We start from the raw sequence: 15144 nt of genomic DNA on the forward strand, positions 1-15144 counted from the left end.
AAAGCAAGATTACTGAGAGGCTAAGTGTTTCTAATACAAGAAGGGAGAAAATTGGACAGAGTTTTATATGTAGCTCATGCAAATCAACAAATGAAGCTTGCTGTGAACTTGGTATTTTGAAGTTAATTATTTGGATGATTGCAAATGAAATCATATCGTTTACAAATCTTGTAATATTTAGAGCTAAATGATTATTTCAAGCGATATGGCTCAATTATTCGCATGCAGGTTGCTCAGTAAAGAAGCCGTACAAGACGCTAATTTGCAATCCGTCTTATAGTCAGTGACGAAGTAGTGTTCATTTATGTGGAGTGGCAAACTGCCATAATGTCTTGAAAAGGGCTATGGAAAACAGGAAAACTGGCATGTCAATAAATAGAAACAGGTTTTTATCAAAAACCTATTCAACAACTCTATACTACAGGTTTCCTGCCCTAGAAATATTATACTATTAAATGGATACACCACATGCTTATTCTTTATCGACAGATTAGCGCGCAACTTTTGCATCTATAAAATGTCTATCATATGCATCAGTGGTCTTTAAAGTATGTTCCGTGGAACTGAGGCGTGCCGCGAGTCAAATTCCGGGCTTCGCGGTTCAAACTAAAAATTCGGCATATGCCATATATCAAAGAGAATGACTTGCAATGCTTAGCAAAACTAAACAGTTTTCTAATGGAAAGCGAGCTGCATTTAGACAACAATGTTAAAAATTATATAATGGAGCACCTTTTTCTGTTAAAGAAACCTATAAGAGAGTATTTCCCAGAAGAGAAAACTAAGTATGATTGGATAAAAAAAAATTCTGTTCAAGTACTATGATAAATCAGGCTTGCCAATAAAGGAAGATAAGTTGGATAAGTTGGATAGGAACCAAATTATCGAAATATCGACAAATTAGACGTTAAAATCTAAAATTTAAGAAAGCTCCTAAATTTTTGGTAGCAGATTCATGAGGAATATATAGAAGTTTCTCACACAACTGTAGACATTTTAATGCCATTCGGAACAGCATATTTACGTGAAAAATCTTTATTAACGTATGTGGAACAAAAACAATATATAGAAAGCAAATAAAATGCGACAGCAGACAACATCAATAGAGCAAAACTTCGTCAGTTTGGACAAAAAATGCAGGTATTCTCCACTCGCTAAATATAATGCAAGAGTGTGTGAAAACCTGGGGCACAAGAGACACAAGAGCTACACTTGGACAGTCTGTTTAAAAAAATGCAGGCACACTCCCGTCATTAAATATAGTGCAAAACTAGGTGACACTTGTAGCATGAATTAATGCTATTAATAATGTGACTTACATTACTTTTAGGTTAAAATTTTTAATAAAAATACAATGCTTTTCCTTTATCCTAGCAGCTGTAATGTACTGATCTACTTTAAATATTATTTAAAAATATAGTTTTCTAAGAGTAGCATGGGGATCTTGGAAAAAACTCTTAATAATTTTAAGCGTTCCGTGAGTTGAAAAAGTTTGAAAACCGTTGATATACATCATATTTTGGATAAGGCGTGAAGGGGAAGCTATTGACCTGTTTTAAAGCTAGCAGTTAGGATTTGACTACACATAGAGTGCACGGATTCAGCTGTGAAAACCTATAATGCATAGACATAAGGGAGGCACCCTCCCTGGGGTCGACGTAGAGAACTTTGCGGAGCTACTGGTTAAGATCTGTACCTAGGGCTATCTCGGCCACGAGGTATACAAATTATGAACCTAGAGGTTCTAAAGGCCCCGGATAGATCACTTATTGGTCGGCCCAAGGGTTCTGGCAAGTCTTAGAGCTCAAAAGCTCTCGTAGCCCGAGATGGCGTCCCGGGTTCTGCTTGGGGGTGGCGCCCCGGGTATTCTGGGTAATGTCCTTGAGCGACGGGCAGCCCGTGTGACTGGCGGGTAGCAAATCGACGACCAGTAACGCCTTGGGTCTACGTTACTCCAGCAGCGTTGGTGCTAGTCCTTCCAAGGTTCGAGGACAGGGGTTAAACCAGCACCTACTAGATAAGCTCTAGGAGGTGTTGGTTGAACCCCGTGGCCTTCGTTTGGGGGTTGCAGACTCCTAGTGCTCTATTTTGAGGTGAATCGAAAAATGCCCAATAAGTTAGACATAACGAGGGCACTCAGGCTAGTATAATACATATAACTGCTTTCATTGCAGTATCAATTTCGAAATAATGATTTCTAATTTATTTAACTCCCATCATATGGCTAAGATTCCCCATCATAGCTGATGTTTTCCCTCAAGCATTTTATTTCTATTTCAAAACCGGAGTTCTCAATTGCAAGAAGATTTCATGATTATACAACATAGATATTTATTGTTCTAAGGAAAATTCACATTTAAATTCTTAACGTTAACCAAGAAAGCGAAGCATCTAATAAACACACTTTTAACGAAATACATACAGGAACTTTTCTCAAGTGAATATAAACAAAATGGGAAAAAAGTTTGTATTTATTTTAAGGTATAATCAGGATCAATATGATCTTGGTTTGCATATATCAATTTAAAACCGAACCGATTTTAAGCAATTACTAAAGTTCTACTATTTTAAGAACTAGTACATTTGGCATTAATTATTTCTTTACACCCACGTTACTCTTTTCTAGAAATGTACTAATAATACCGAGATAATCTTCGTCTCTGGTTTGATTCTTCAGAGACAGAAATTAAAAAAAAAAAAAAAAAGAAAAAGAAAAAGGTCTTCATGAATTAAATTTTGTGTGCTCTAATATCTAATGAAAACGGAATCGTGTAATGTTGCTGAAATATCAACAGTAGAATCAAAGGCCTTAAAATATATAGAATTTTTCAAATTTCCTATCATGTAAAAATAGAAACGAGTTTTATTATATTTTCAATGCACTGGTAGAATCCGATAGCTGCATTTTTTAATTTGGGTAATTATTTGATTTTTATGACTAAATTTATCAAATAATGTCATCATCCACCACCTTGTAGTTTGGGCGCCACTGTAGGGTTATTTTGATGCTGGGGACGTGAAAAAGGAGCAATGCCCTCGCTGGGACTCGAACCTGGACATTCGAATTGTGAGTGGGCTACTGTTGCACCACAAAGGCATGCAGAAAGGAGGGAAAAAATACCTTACACGTTCTTGCATAATTTCTGCACCAGTAAACTGTTTTGAATATTTGTCAAGTATGTAAAACATTTCATATGATGCTTTTGTCAGCACATCTTGCAAACAGCCACCGACATAATATTTTACTATTCTGCAAAGATTTCTTAAAAAGTTCATTTTCACTTCTTATCAAAGATCCACGAAGAAAAGAGTCACTAAATTATTTATATTTCATCATATAATGGCAACCAAGTTTATGCTTTTTAATATCCCTCTTCCACGGCAAAACAGACAAGTTTAACTAGGTTTATGTTTTACAACAAAACAGTCCTCTTCTAACTTGTCTTAGAATTATCTATTTCCGTCAGATCGTTTTCGTTTGTTTTTTGAAAACATTTCGATTTGAAGTCGGGTACCCCTTGATATTTCTGGCGATTTTTATAACGCCAAGAAACAATACTTCCAAGATGGCTGTCACCAAAACAACGCCGAAAACTCATGTTCCATAAACAACAACTCACCTCGTGTATTCATGGTTACGTATCATCGTCAGCGTCGGATCACTGCTGCACATACATAATGCAAATCATGTAGTCCCGGAATTGATCCCGATGCCATATAAACTCAAGAAGGTAGGAATACTAATGGCACTCACCGACTGCCGAAGCTCGCGCTTGATGTGACTTCATGAGCCCTCAAAAGTTTTGTTATGAGCGACAATATCGGGCAGCTTTTCTCCTGACAAACCCACTCACAGTTATCCGATTGATCCTTACGCTGGAGAAAACGCATATCTTTCGTACAAACTACACATTCATGGCCGCCCAGTCAGTAGCCAGGTCAGGGAAGCTGACTGCGATGCCGAAGGGCCTGGGTTCGAACACCGGAAAAGGCACGGTTGTCCGTCCCTTCATAGGAAAGGCGATGGTGGCCCACCTATTGGGTGCCTCCATAATAAAGAGACCATCACATCTGGCCTTGTATTGATTAATGGACTGGGTTACATTTGTAATTGTTCAAAATCTGGAAAAAAAATCTACACCTTTTTACCGAAACTAATTAAACCTGCATTTATACACCAATCATTTATAGCTTTCTTACCCTTTCACTCTAAATTATGGAGGAAACAAAAACACAGCATATATCTTATCAGACGTATTTCTTTCTAGAAGTGATGGGACTTCCCCAAAATGGCTGGATAGTGGATTAATTATAACTAGGAACGAATGACAACTAAATGTTAGTTAGCAGAAATTAAAATTCCAGCATTTCAAAATACGGTCAAAATTCAAAATACATGATTTGTACTACGAGTAATACAAATCACGTATTCCTGAATCACTAAACTAAGATGCTTGGTTTTAGGTAATTACGGCAAAGCCTCCAAGACTATGTGCCCAAGGGGATGGATGCCTTTGTGGAGGACCTTTTAAGAGAAATAGGCTCGTATACACCCTGCACATGGGGGAAAACCACGAAAATGCACAGGCAGCCGGTCCTTTCGCGGGTTTCGAACCTCGGACCAAACTGCCACTGTTCAGTGACTTTACCGCTCGGCCACTAAACTAATGTAAGTTCTTACCGGGTTGAGAAAAACATTGGCACGTAACAAATAAATGGCGGTCATATTAACATCTGAGAAACAGAGTCGATTCTGCGTTACAAGAAAACCGCTATCAACGTCGGTATTTCGCGCAAATCAAAGAGCACATTTTTCTACACTAGAGTGAATTCTAGAAATATATGCATGAAATTTTTAAAACAATCAAAATTGTCATTGATGCAACTACCAAACTACAACTCATGCGCCATGCAAAATTAAATTTGTTTATAAATATAATGCTCATATAATCCACAATTATGCATACAGCATCCGTTGGTATTTTAACAGCTACATCAACAGCGTCACAAAATTAAAATTTTACAATACATTTAAAACTTAAATTCTAACTTACGTTTCAGAAATTAAAAATTTTATTTCAATGCTGGTGAACCTCTACCTTCTGTAAATAAATTTCCGTTTCGGCCGCATGTACAAGCTGGCCGGACTTGCGGGCTAAGTGTGGATGATTTAGATGCTCGAGGGTGTTGAAAGATATTCCAAATTTTCCGTAAATATTGAAGATAATGAAGATGTAGCTGTCTGATAACTTTGTGATAAAGAAAATTTATTTTGATGAGAAAGTTTGAAAATAACATGATCAGTTTGTTTATTTAAAAAATTCTAATCTATTTAGTTCAATGCTTAACATAACTGTTTAGAAGAAACTGAGATAAAACTGAAAAATAATGCAAAATGTTCTCAACATTTAGGACTGTAAGTAGTAGCTTTATGCGTTGCATTTATAAGAAGAAAAGAATCATTTTGTTTTCGCTTAAAAAAATACGGGGAAATAATAAAATAATTTGGGAAGTGAAGAGAGATTTCCAAGGTAACGAGATAATGGCGTACTGAATATCCGCAGTCATATTAAATGAACTTAAGCGATCAAGGACTCTGCAGAATCAGAATGCTTTGCATTCAGAAAACAAACAGAACTAAAAAAGCAGGAGAATGCGAGTGTTACCCAGGAAGTGCTAAAGAAGAAACTGAAATAACCAGTAAGTTAAGTAAGTAACAGTTAAGTTACTAAGTTATAAAAATAATAGCCTACGAACTTATTACATATTTTTATAGGAGTTTTGGATTTTGTTGATCAATGCACTAATTAGAAGTTGTTGCTGTCTTGTACATATTACATGGAACAATGGTTGCCAGAGCCCATTCCGAAGAGAGATTGGACTTCTGATTTTCCACCCCCAATTTTGAGCGAGAGAACCCCGGGGGGGATCCGGAGTCTTCCACCAATCCACACGAGAGAACTTTTGGCTCTCCGAGTATTTAGAGTGCCGCCATGCCGCACGGACACTGTACATTTACAAACTTCCATGTTGCCTTCTCCGGGATTCGAAACCTGCCCTTCGCCACCCTAGTAGGCTCCCATAACCATTATACCTGGGCGACATTACTTAGAAGTAAACAGGACGAATGATTCATAAAGGTACAACAAAAATTTATTCAATGCATAAAACCGGGATATACCCCAAATAAGGTAGAAATATTCATCCACTTGAAATTAATCCACAAATAAATTGCTGCTACTTAATATCCACTGCAAGCACTTTTTGAGTCAGGAAAAAGATACTTTAATTTCTATTGTTTGCATTTTGAAATATTTCTTGTGTCTCTTTATATGTATGTAATAGAAAATTAATATACAATCGATCAGTTCAAATTAATTGCTTAATTTATTTTTCAATTAATTCACCTTTAAATTTTATTATATCGCAGAAATCAGTTCTCATTATTAGTTGCTGAATATCTCATGCATTCTTTTTATTATTCAAGATTACTCATTAGTCAAAAGCTTTATCTATTATCAACTTAAATTTGAGAGTAAATCCAATTTGTGATTTATAGTGTCTTTAATTTTAATAAAAGCTTAATTCAATCTTAATTTCAATATTTTTTAAAATTAAAATTAAAATACTTCTTTAATTTTTGTACCTCAGATATTATAGATGCATATATAACTACATCAGAGTTTTAATTAACTTTTTATTAAGTTTCCTCAAATTCATTTTCCTAGGAGATGATATGTAAAAAACTGTTCTCATAAATAAATTCTCATTTTATTACTTAGTAGTTTTAGTACAAGTAATTTGGCTTTTTAATTACTAATAATTACCTTGTTTACTTATATATATAAATCATTGCAGCCTTGGCACAGGATTCTTTACAGTCCTTCCTTATATTTAATTATTTGTTAATATATATATATATATATATATTGACGTTATATGTATTTTAGATAGATATTATAGTTAAAAATAACACTATTTTATATATTTTGTTTACATTTATGTACACATGCGCAGCCAAAAAAAAAAAAAAAAAAAAGGGTGGTGGACAATTTTAAATCTTCCCGTTATACTGGGCCGATTGACGAACTGACGAAATTTAATTTGCGTTTTTCATGCCTCGAAAGCACGACTTACGACATATATTATATATATAGTATTGTTCTAACATAGGTATTTTGACAGAAAGTCGGACGTTTCCTGAAATGGCATATGGATGTCCTTCCATATTTCGGTTCGATTCAAACTGTGCCTAAATATTAAATTTTGTAAAATTTAATGAGAAGCAAAAATTAAAAATTCATCTTGGCGCACATTTTTCAGTTTGTGCGAAGAATAATACTCCTGGCGAAATTTTTAATTTATGGTAACCGATTTTTCTCTCCCTTTCATTGTACACGAAAGGAAAAAAAAAGGGTTCGTTATTCATTTTTTTCAAACAGTTTTAACAAAATGTGTAAATCATATTTGACATTATTATCGCTTTTAACAAATATGCCAAATTTCAAAACGTGCATAAATATAAATTTACGTATATTTTAGAACTTTTGAATAAAAACTCTATTTTTTTTGCAGATATGCCCAGAAATACATCTACTTTAAGGTAATGGTAAAAGTTTTATAGGTTATACTTCAAAAACGTTTTCCCAATTTAGAAAAATTACAGAAAAATACAAATTTAAAAAAATATCATAAAATATCAGCAAATTTTATTTGGATTGAAACTAAATTTCCAATTCTGAAAGGAGGAATCAAGTAAGCTTAGTAAAAAAAAAGAGATATTAAAAAATATATACCAGATTCAATTCAGAGGAGCAAAATTTTTAAAACTAATTTTTTAAAAACTAGTCTTGCGATTTTTACAAATCTTGGCACTTTGGTATAAATTGGATCGTGCAATCGAAATATGGGGGAAAAGGGGGGGCGTGTCATTAAAAAAAGTCCAAATTTGTGTCAAAATATCTGTGTTAGAACAGTGCTATATAAAAATTTAATGTATATTTCAATTCGCGCTTTCGAGACATGAAAATCGCAAGTTAAATTTCCTCAATCGGCTCGTCAATCCTCAAAATATATTGATGCGTCCCACCTTTTTTGTGCTGAATGCACCTGAGTTATTTTATATATATATGGCCCACCAACGGCTGAGCGGTTAAGTCGTTGAACACCAGTAGTTCGGCCCGAGGCTCGAATCCCGCGAACGGGCCAGCTGCATGGGGACTTTCATGGTTTTTGTCCATGTGTAACATGTATACGAGCCAGTTTTCCCTAGAAAGTCCTCCATAAAGGCATCCCTCAACTTAGATAGTCCTCGAATGCTTTGCCATAAACAAATAAACCAAAATTATATATATATGTTACCGTGAAAGACCGAAATTGGAGAATGTCGACTTTCGCCGGAGAATATCAACATTCACCAAATACGTCGGTGAAAGACCGAATATTTCACTACATTCTTGTATATTCGGACCCTCACCGGTGTATGTCGACAATCACAGATATGCTCTGGTGAAAGTCGAAAAGAGAGGTCATAAAGTGCCATAATACTTTAAGTTGTTGCAATAAATAAGATTTGAATCACATAATTTAGTAAGTTTTTTATTACTGTTATTTTATTTTCTCATTTAGAACGTACTGTATAATTAAGCAAGTTTTTAACTTCTATTATTTTCCTTTCTCATTTTGAATGTATTGTGTGTTTTAGGTTCTCATGTTCTTAAGTTCTTATTTCAAATGCATTTATTCGCGACTGAATTATGAAGAAGAAAATATAATATTGTTATATGTTCAACATTCACCATTAGTACATGGTGAATGTCGATATTGACCGGTGTAAGTCAGAAATAAGAGTATTTGGAAAATATTTCGGACATACACCAAGAGACTATGTGAATGTTGACATTCACCGGTGAAAGTCGACATTCTCCAGATTTCGGTCTTTCACGGTAACATATATATATATGTTTTAGAAATAAATAATTTTACTCTAAATTTCCGCAACAAAAATAATTATAAGATAGTTTATATATTTACATCAAGTTTGTGTTTTCTTCTAATGTTATGTAATCTTTTGTACTGGTTCTGATTTTAAATTAGCCTTTATAAACAATAACGTTTTTTTAAAAAATATGCATAAATGTCCACTTAAAAAGAAATTTAGTATTTAAATATTATCGCAACCACCTTAGAAGTGTGTGTGTGTCATTATGGCAAAGCCTCGAGGGCAATCTGCCTAAGGGGAGGGATGGCTTCGTGGAGGACTTTCTAAGGAAAACTGGCTCGTATACACGTTACACATGGGGAAAGCCACGAAAACCATGCAGCCAGCCCGTTTGCAGAATTCGAACCGCACTACCAGTGTTCAGCGACGTTACCACTCGGCCGCTGGTGGGCACTGTCCTTAGAAGAAATAATCAAATTTTCAGAACTCGCCAAACTATGGCAACCATGCGCATGACAGTTCTTTAGGTAAACATACCCGTTTTAAGTTGCAATCAGTGTTGCCAGATCGGGCGATTTTGCGAAGATTTGCGACTTTTGACAAATTTGTGAAACTACAATTTCAGTATTTGCGATTTTGTGAACTTTTTGCTACCATATGCTACTTTTTGCGACTTCAAAGATTTTTTTAATACATCGTAAAATGCTTAAATGTTAAACTAATGTATCAATTAAAAATAATTTACATTAGAGAAAACAGTTTATTTAGGCTTAAAAAGAATTTGGCATCTGGCAATCCAATTTACATGTAAGGTTTCCTTTAAGGCTACACAGCCTGACCTCAGTATAACGAGAAGGGGGAAAGGTGGGAAAGAAAGAAAAAAAAAAAAAAAAACTGCTTCGGGACCTCTCACCTTCCTCTCCCCTCCTGTGTGTTTTGTTTTTAAGTCAGTTCAGTTTAAATTTTAAGTCCGTTTTGTTTTTAAGTTCAGTTCTATGATGATGACGAATTGAACAAAAGAACTCGCAGCTTGGGTACCCAAACAGAGAAAGAAATGAAACACATATTGGGTACCCAAACAGCGAAACAAATGAAACACATATTGGGTACCCAAACATAGAAAGAAATGTAACATATATCGGGTACCAAACAGAGAAAAAAATGTAACATATATTGGATACCCAAATAGAGAAAGAAATAAAACATATATTGGGTACCCAAACAGTGAAACAATTGAAACACATATTGGGTACCCAAACAGAGAAAGAAATGTAATATATATTGGGTACCCAAACAGCGAAACAAATGAAACACATATTGGGTACCCAAACATAGAAAGAAATGTAACATATATCGGGTACCAAACAGAGAAAAAAATGTAACATATATTGGATACCCAAACAGAGAAAGAAATAAAACATATATTGGGTAACCAAACAGAGAAAGAAATGAAATTAATTTTCCTGATTATAATATTACTAAAAACTAAGAAATGGAAATGACTTAAAAATCAATGCAACGGCATTTTTCTAAATAACAACACAAGCAAATTTAACTGTGAAAGAATAAATCTTTCTTAAGTAATCAGAATCCGAAATAAGCCCACAAGGCAGAAAGGAAAACTCACTGAAAAACATTCGTCAATTAAAATGTTCACAATTAAGCAAAAAAACAATGAATTAAACAAATTAACTCAAAAAATTTAGTACAAAAGCGCAAACAATCTAAACGCGAGGAATCTCTTAAGAATGGATATGCACAAATTAATTTAAAAATAGAACCTAAATTATACGAGAATTAATTAAAAATGAAATGGATATTAAGGAATTGAAAATGAGAAATACAGTTTTAAAATTTTCGTTAAAGCTAAGATACGTAATTAAAACGACTAAGAATCGAATACAGTCTATAACTTACGGAACCAATAGACAGTAAATTTGTGATGACGTCAGAGGTCATGTGAGCATGCGCAGCTATGACGTCACAAAATCACGTGATCTCTGACGTCATTTGCGATGTTTTGCGACTTCTTGAGTCTGCTTTTGCTACTTTAGCTGAAAATTTTCTGACAACACTGGTTGCAATCCGAAAATTCACCGAATCACTTTTTGCTTCTGTAAAATACCGCCAAACTGAGCCAAGGTGGTCGCACTAATACTCAAGCATCAAATAATTTTTTAGTGTATATTTAATACTACCTATAATTACATTATAATTCAGCCCTAATCCCCACTATATTGCTCTAACGTTACTTTAATCCTTCAATATCGCTAGCGGTTCAGCAGTCATCGAGTGGATAAAACCGTTCAACATTTGAATATCAGAGAACGGCTCGTTCCATGAGTACTTTTTTTTTCGGGGGGGGGGGTTGTCCATATATGGCATGTATAAGAGCCAATTTTATTGGCTCATTTTCTTGTAAGCCGTTCATAAAGACATTCCTTCCTCTAGTAGCTAGCCCTCGTATGCTTTGCCGTAATCAAATTAAAAAAGAAAAAAAAAAAAAAAAAAAATCGTATTATTTTACTTTAGCTTGATTTTGCACGTAGCATTTTTTAATTTACAAGCGTATGTTTTAAAAAAAAACATTGTTTTTATAATTTTTTCTTTTCTTTTCTTTTCTTTTTTTTTTTTTTTTGGAAAGAAGAAAAAATCAAAAGGCAAAGAGAAAAATGTTATTAACATACTGGAAACTAATTAAAAGGAAACCTGTTCTTTTTTACTTCTTTTGTCAAATTACATTTTAAATATCAGTAAGATTAGTTAAACTATGTGCATCATCAAAATTGCTTTTATTTATTCAAATTTGAAGGTTTATCATTTTTTTTAAAAAACTGTATGAATTTCATACCTTCACCCTTGCAGATGATCATTTTAATCATAGCGTTATAAGAATATTTCATCACTTACACGAACAGAAGTCACAATAAAACTGAAATATTCCATCTGCTGTTGTTGCTGGGATTAATCTCTCTTGTCTAAATCAGAACAAGCCCACGAAAGTCATCGTACTCCTTATATTTAAATAGGGAATAGCGCGATTTTGTCCAGCTCCAACCGATTTTGAGGGAAAGACCTTGGGAGGGTAGTTTGAGGGTCTCCCAATCCTCTTTCCCTACCACCAAAAAGGACTTTTGGCTAGCCTTATATTTAGAGTTCCTCCATGCCGCAAAAAGACACTATACATTTACATAAATCGACGCCTTCTTCCGACATTCACCCTTGGGTACGGTAGTCAGAGTTACTAATCACTATTCCGTTTGAGCGGCATATTTCATCTAGAGTGTAATAATATAATACTGTGGAGGTTTTCTTTTGGAAGACAAATACTGCAATAAATTTTTCTGGAAAATTACAGATGCAAGTCTTGTTTAATCGTTAAAGGTGTTTTTAGCTATTCCTTTTTCAAAACAGTCGGTATTTCGCTTCTTGATGGCGAAGGAAGAAAACAACTCCCAGTCCTATCTTGTAGCATGCCCCAGACAAACTTGAGATCACGGGTGAAGAATGTATAAGACGTTCAATCTCCTTTTCAGGTTTTTCTATAACCGCCTTTGTCACCAATTTTATGATTTGAGATGGTACATTTTCGTCCTGATACACAGGATGTCCTTTGGAGTAAAAAGTTTGAACAGCAAGTGGAACCGTTAAGAACAGTTTGTGTTCTTAACGGTGATGTGTTAGACACGAACAGTTAGCGTTAATCAGAGATTTTGAAGTTATTGTGCCTCAGACAGTAAATAACCTACTTCCACATTTCTCTCTGAGCACGAGACAGTCTGGATCATACGCCTCTGAAAGCTGTGGCATAAACTCTCGTAGTAGTGGAAAAGAGAATGAATGTTGAATTTATCGATGTTAGAGATTTTTCATTTTTTACTACCCAAGTTTTTATTTCTTGAGAGTACTGACACCAACTTTCAGCATGGATACCGGTTATTAGAGTCTTTACTGCAGCTGCCCGACCGTTAATATCAATCCAGTGAAGCTTCTGACAGCCAGTTTTCTGTCGCAAAAAAGGCCGAGTTCATGAAAATGTTGTGTTTTACCGTAATTTGAGTAACGATTTTATATTTTTTCGATTGATTTCTTTTTAACACACTAACACAGAAAAAAGAAATAGTTCCTGATGCTAAATTATCAAAATTTAGAAAGAGTTCATGTTTGATTCTTAATGTTGAAGTTTAATGCAACGTACTTTTCTTAATGGCATTTTGTTCAATTTCTCTCTGATTAAGTCCTCTTGCGTGAGCAATCTTTCTGACTAGATGAAATTTTTTGTCTTTCTGTATATACATTTGTAGCACTGAGCTCGGATAGTGTGGCTCAGATACCCAAAATTACGAATCAGTGTATAAGCAAGAAAACTTCTGTAAAATCAGTAGTAACCATTCATATTCATTCCACATATCGAAAAGTCTCTGTTCTGTAAAACAAAGTCTGACATTAAACAGAACGATTTTGAGAGACATTTAGAATTTAGAAAACCGCATCGAGGAGATCAAAGAAGTCCAGAAGTCGTTAATTGCTTTCAACGAAGGAATGATTTAAGTTCTGTAAATATGACAAAGAGACGTATAACGTAAGAAGAAATGTATATAGACGGCTAAGTAACGATAAATATGTTTTCTTCAAATCTTGTAACTCTGTGAATTCAGTCGTAAAACTTTGCAGACGGGCTGTATATTTTCATCAATATTGTTATTCCCATTAATCAAATTTCCTTTGCCAATTGAAAACAAAAATACAATGCGTGTTGTGTTTATGCCTTTCTACATTTGTAGAACTGAGTTTGGACACTGTGCTTGTTAAACAGAAAGAGAACTCACGTTTTGGTATTATGAAAGGTACACCGACCAGCCGAGCACCAACAATTTGCCTTATTTGGACATCAATGTATCTCTTATTTATGTCGTATAATTTCCAGTGCCTGATTCAGTACCTCTAATATTGCTGAGAATTCAAACTTTACATCCTGCTACTTTTGATATAAATCACTCAGGGCTATAAAATAAATGTCAAGATGACGTTGCATAATTTTCAATATTATAAGTTTCGGTTTAGCTTTCATGTTTCAACAATTAAATTTTATTACGCATACGTTTGTTTAAAATATTACATGCGCAACAATGATGCCAGCCAGTGGTTAATTACATAATACCGACGACCACTGGTAGTTCGATCCGGATCCAAAATGTCAAAAAATGTACTGTCAATTCCAGATTAACTGTGGGTGGATTACCAGGGCGTTGTCTGAGAGAAAAAATTCCTTTTTTTTATGGAACTATGGAAAGAATACTATCACAACCTCCAGAAAAAGCAAAATTTCTACAGAAAAGCAAAAGGAAGAAGAAAGTGTATGAAATAACAGTAATGATAACAGATGACATTACAGTATTTAGGAAATCCTTTATCCACAGCAATATATAATTTAATTAGACATAAACTGAGGCTTCTTCAGGGGCGAAAAAGTTTAAAACTACTGAATGCTGGTAGATGAATACTCGGATTTGAACCCAAGCGAATGGCTGCACGGATATGTCTGTGGTTTCCCTGAAATATTAGAGAATTTTTTTAGAACGTTCTCCAGGAAGGCGTCCTCACAATAAGGTGATAGCTCTCGTGTGCTTTTTTAATATCAATTTAACCTAACGTGCGCAACAATAAATAACCTTATTTTTCAGGCAAAAGTGATGTTATGAAAGCTTGAATTTTGAGACGAGGATTAAAAATGATATAGAAACAAGCAGATGAAATCTGAAGAGCGAAAATGCTATTTTAGTTATGGCTTTCGGTAACTGAATGACATAATTGAAGTTTGTCTTTATTACAGTTTGTAAAATGTTTAACTGAAATTAAGTTACTTCAGTGAGAGGTAAATAAAAGTACTTTTAAAAGAATTAAATTTGTGACGTAACGAAAAAAAAAAAAAAAAAGAAGAAAGAAAGAAAAGAAAATGTAGAGACATTAAATTATTTTGAAGCAGGAGACATGGAAACTCAGCAATGCCCTCGCCAGAACTCGAACCAAAACATCTCGATTACGCGCTGAGTGTGCTACCGTTACACTACAAAGGATACGCTGAAGGAGGGAGAAAATACCTTATAAAGCAATGCAAAGAAAACATTGAAATATATAATTTTCTAAAAGTGTAGAAAAAGTGAATTGATGAGAAATAGGCATCAGCCAAGTTTAAATTATTT

The 15144-nt window shown here is 34.4% G+C and overlaps 1 protein-coding gene across 4 annotated transcripts in view; it reads right to left on the reverse strand.

The window, feature by feature from the left end:
* The window catches only part of LOC118197545 (acyl-coenzyme A diphosphatase NUDT19-like), a 146621-nt gene that overhangs the window by 32300 nt on the left and 99177 nt on the right, over positions 1-15144 (reverse strand). The gene's annotated exons all lie outside the window — the stretch shown is intronic.

Source organism: Stegodyphus dumicola, chromosome 1 (assembly GCF_044657685.1).
Source record: "Stegodyphus dumicola isolate Sdum_Otavi_A_Nest chromosome 1, ASM4465768v1".
NCBI lineage: Eukaryota > Metazoa > Arthropoda > Arachnida > Araneae > Eresidae > Stegodyphus > Stegodyphus dumicola.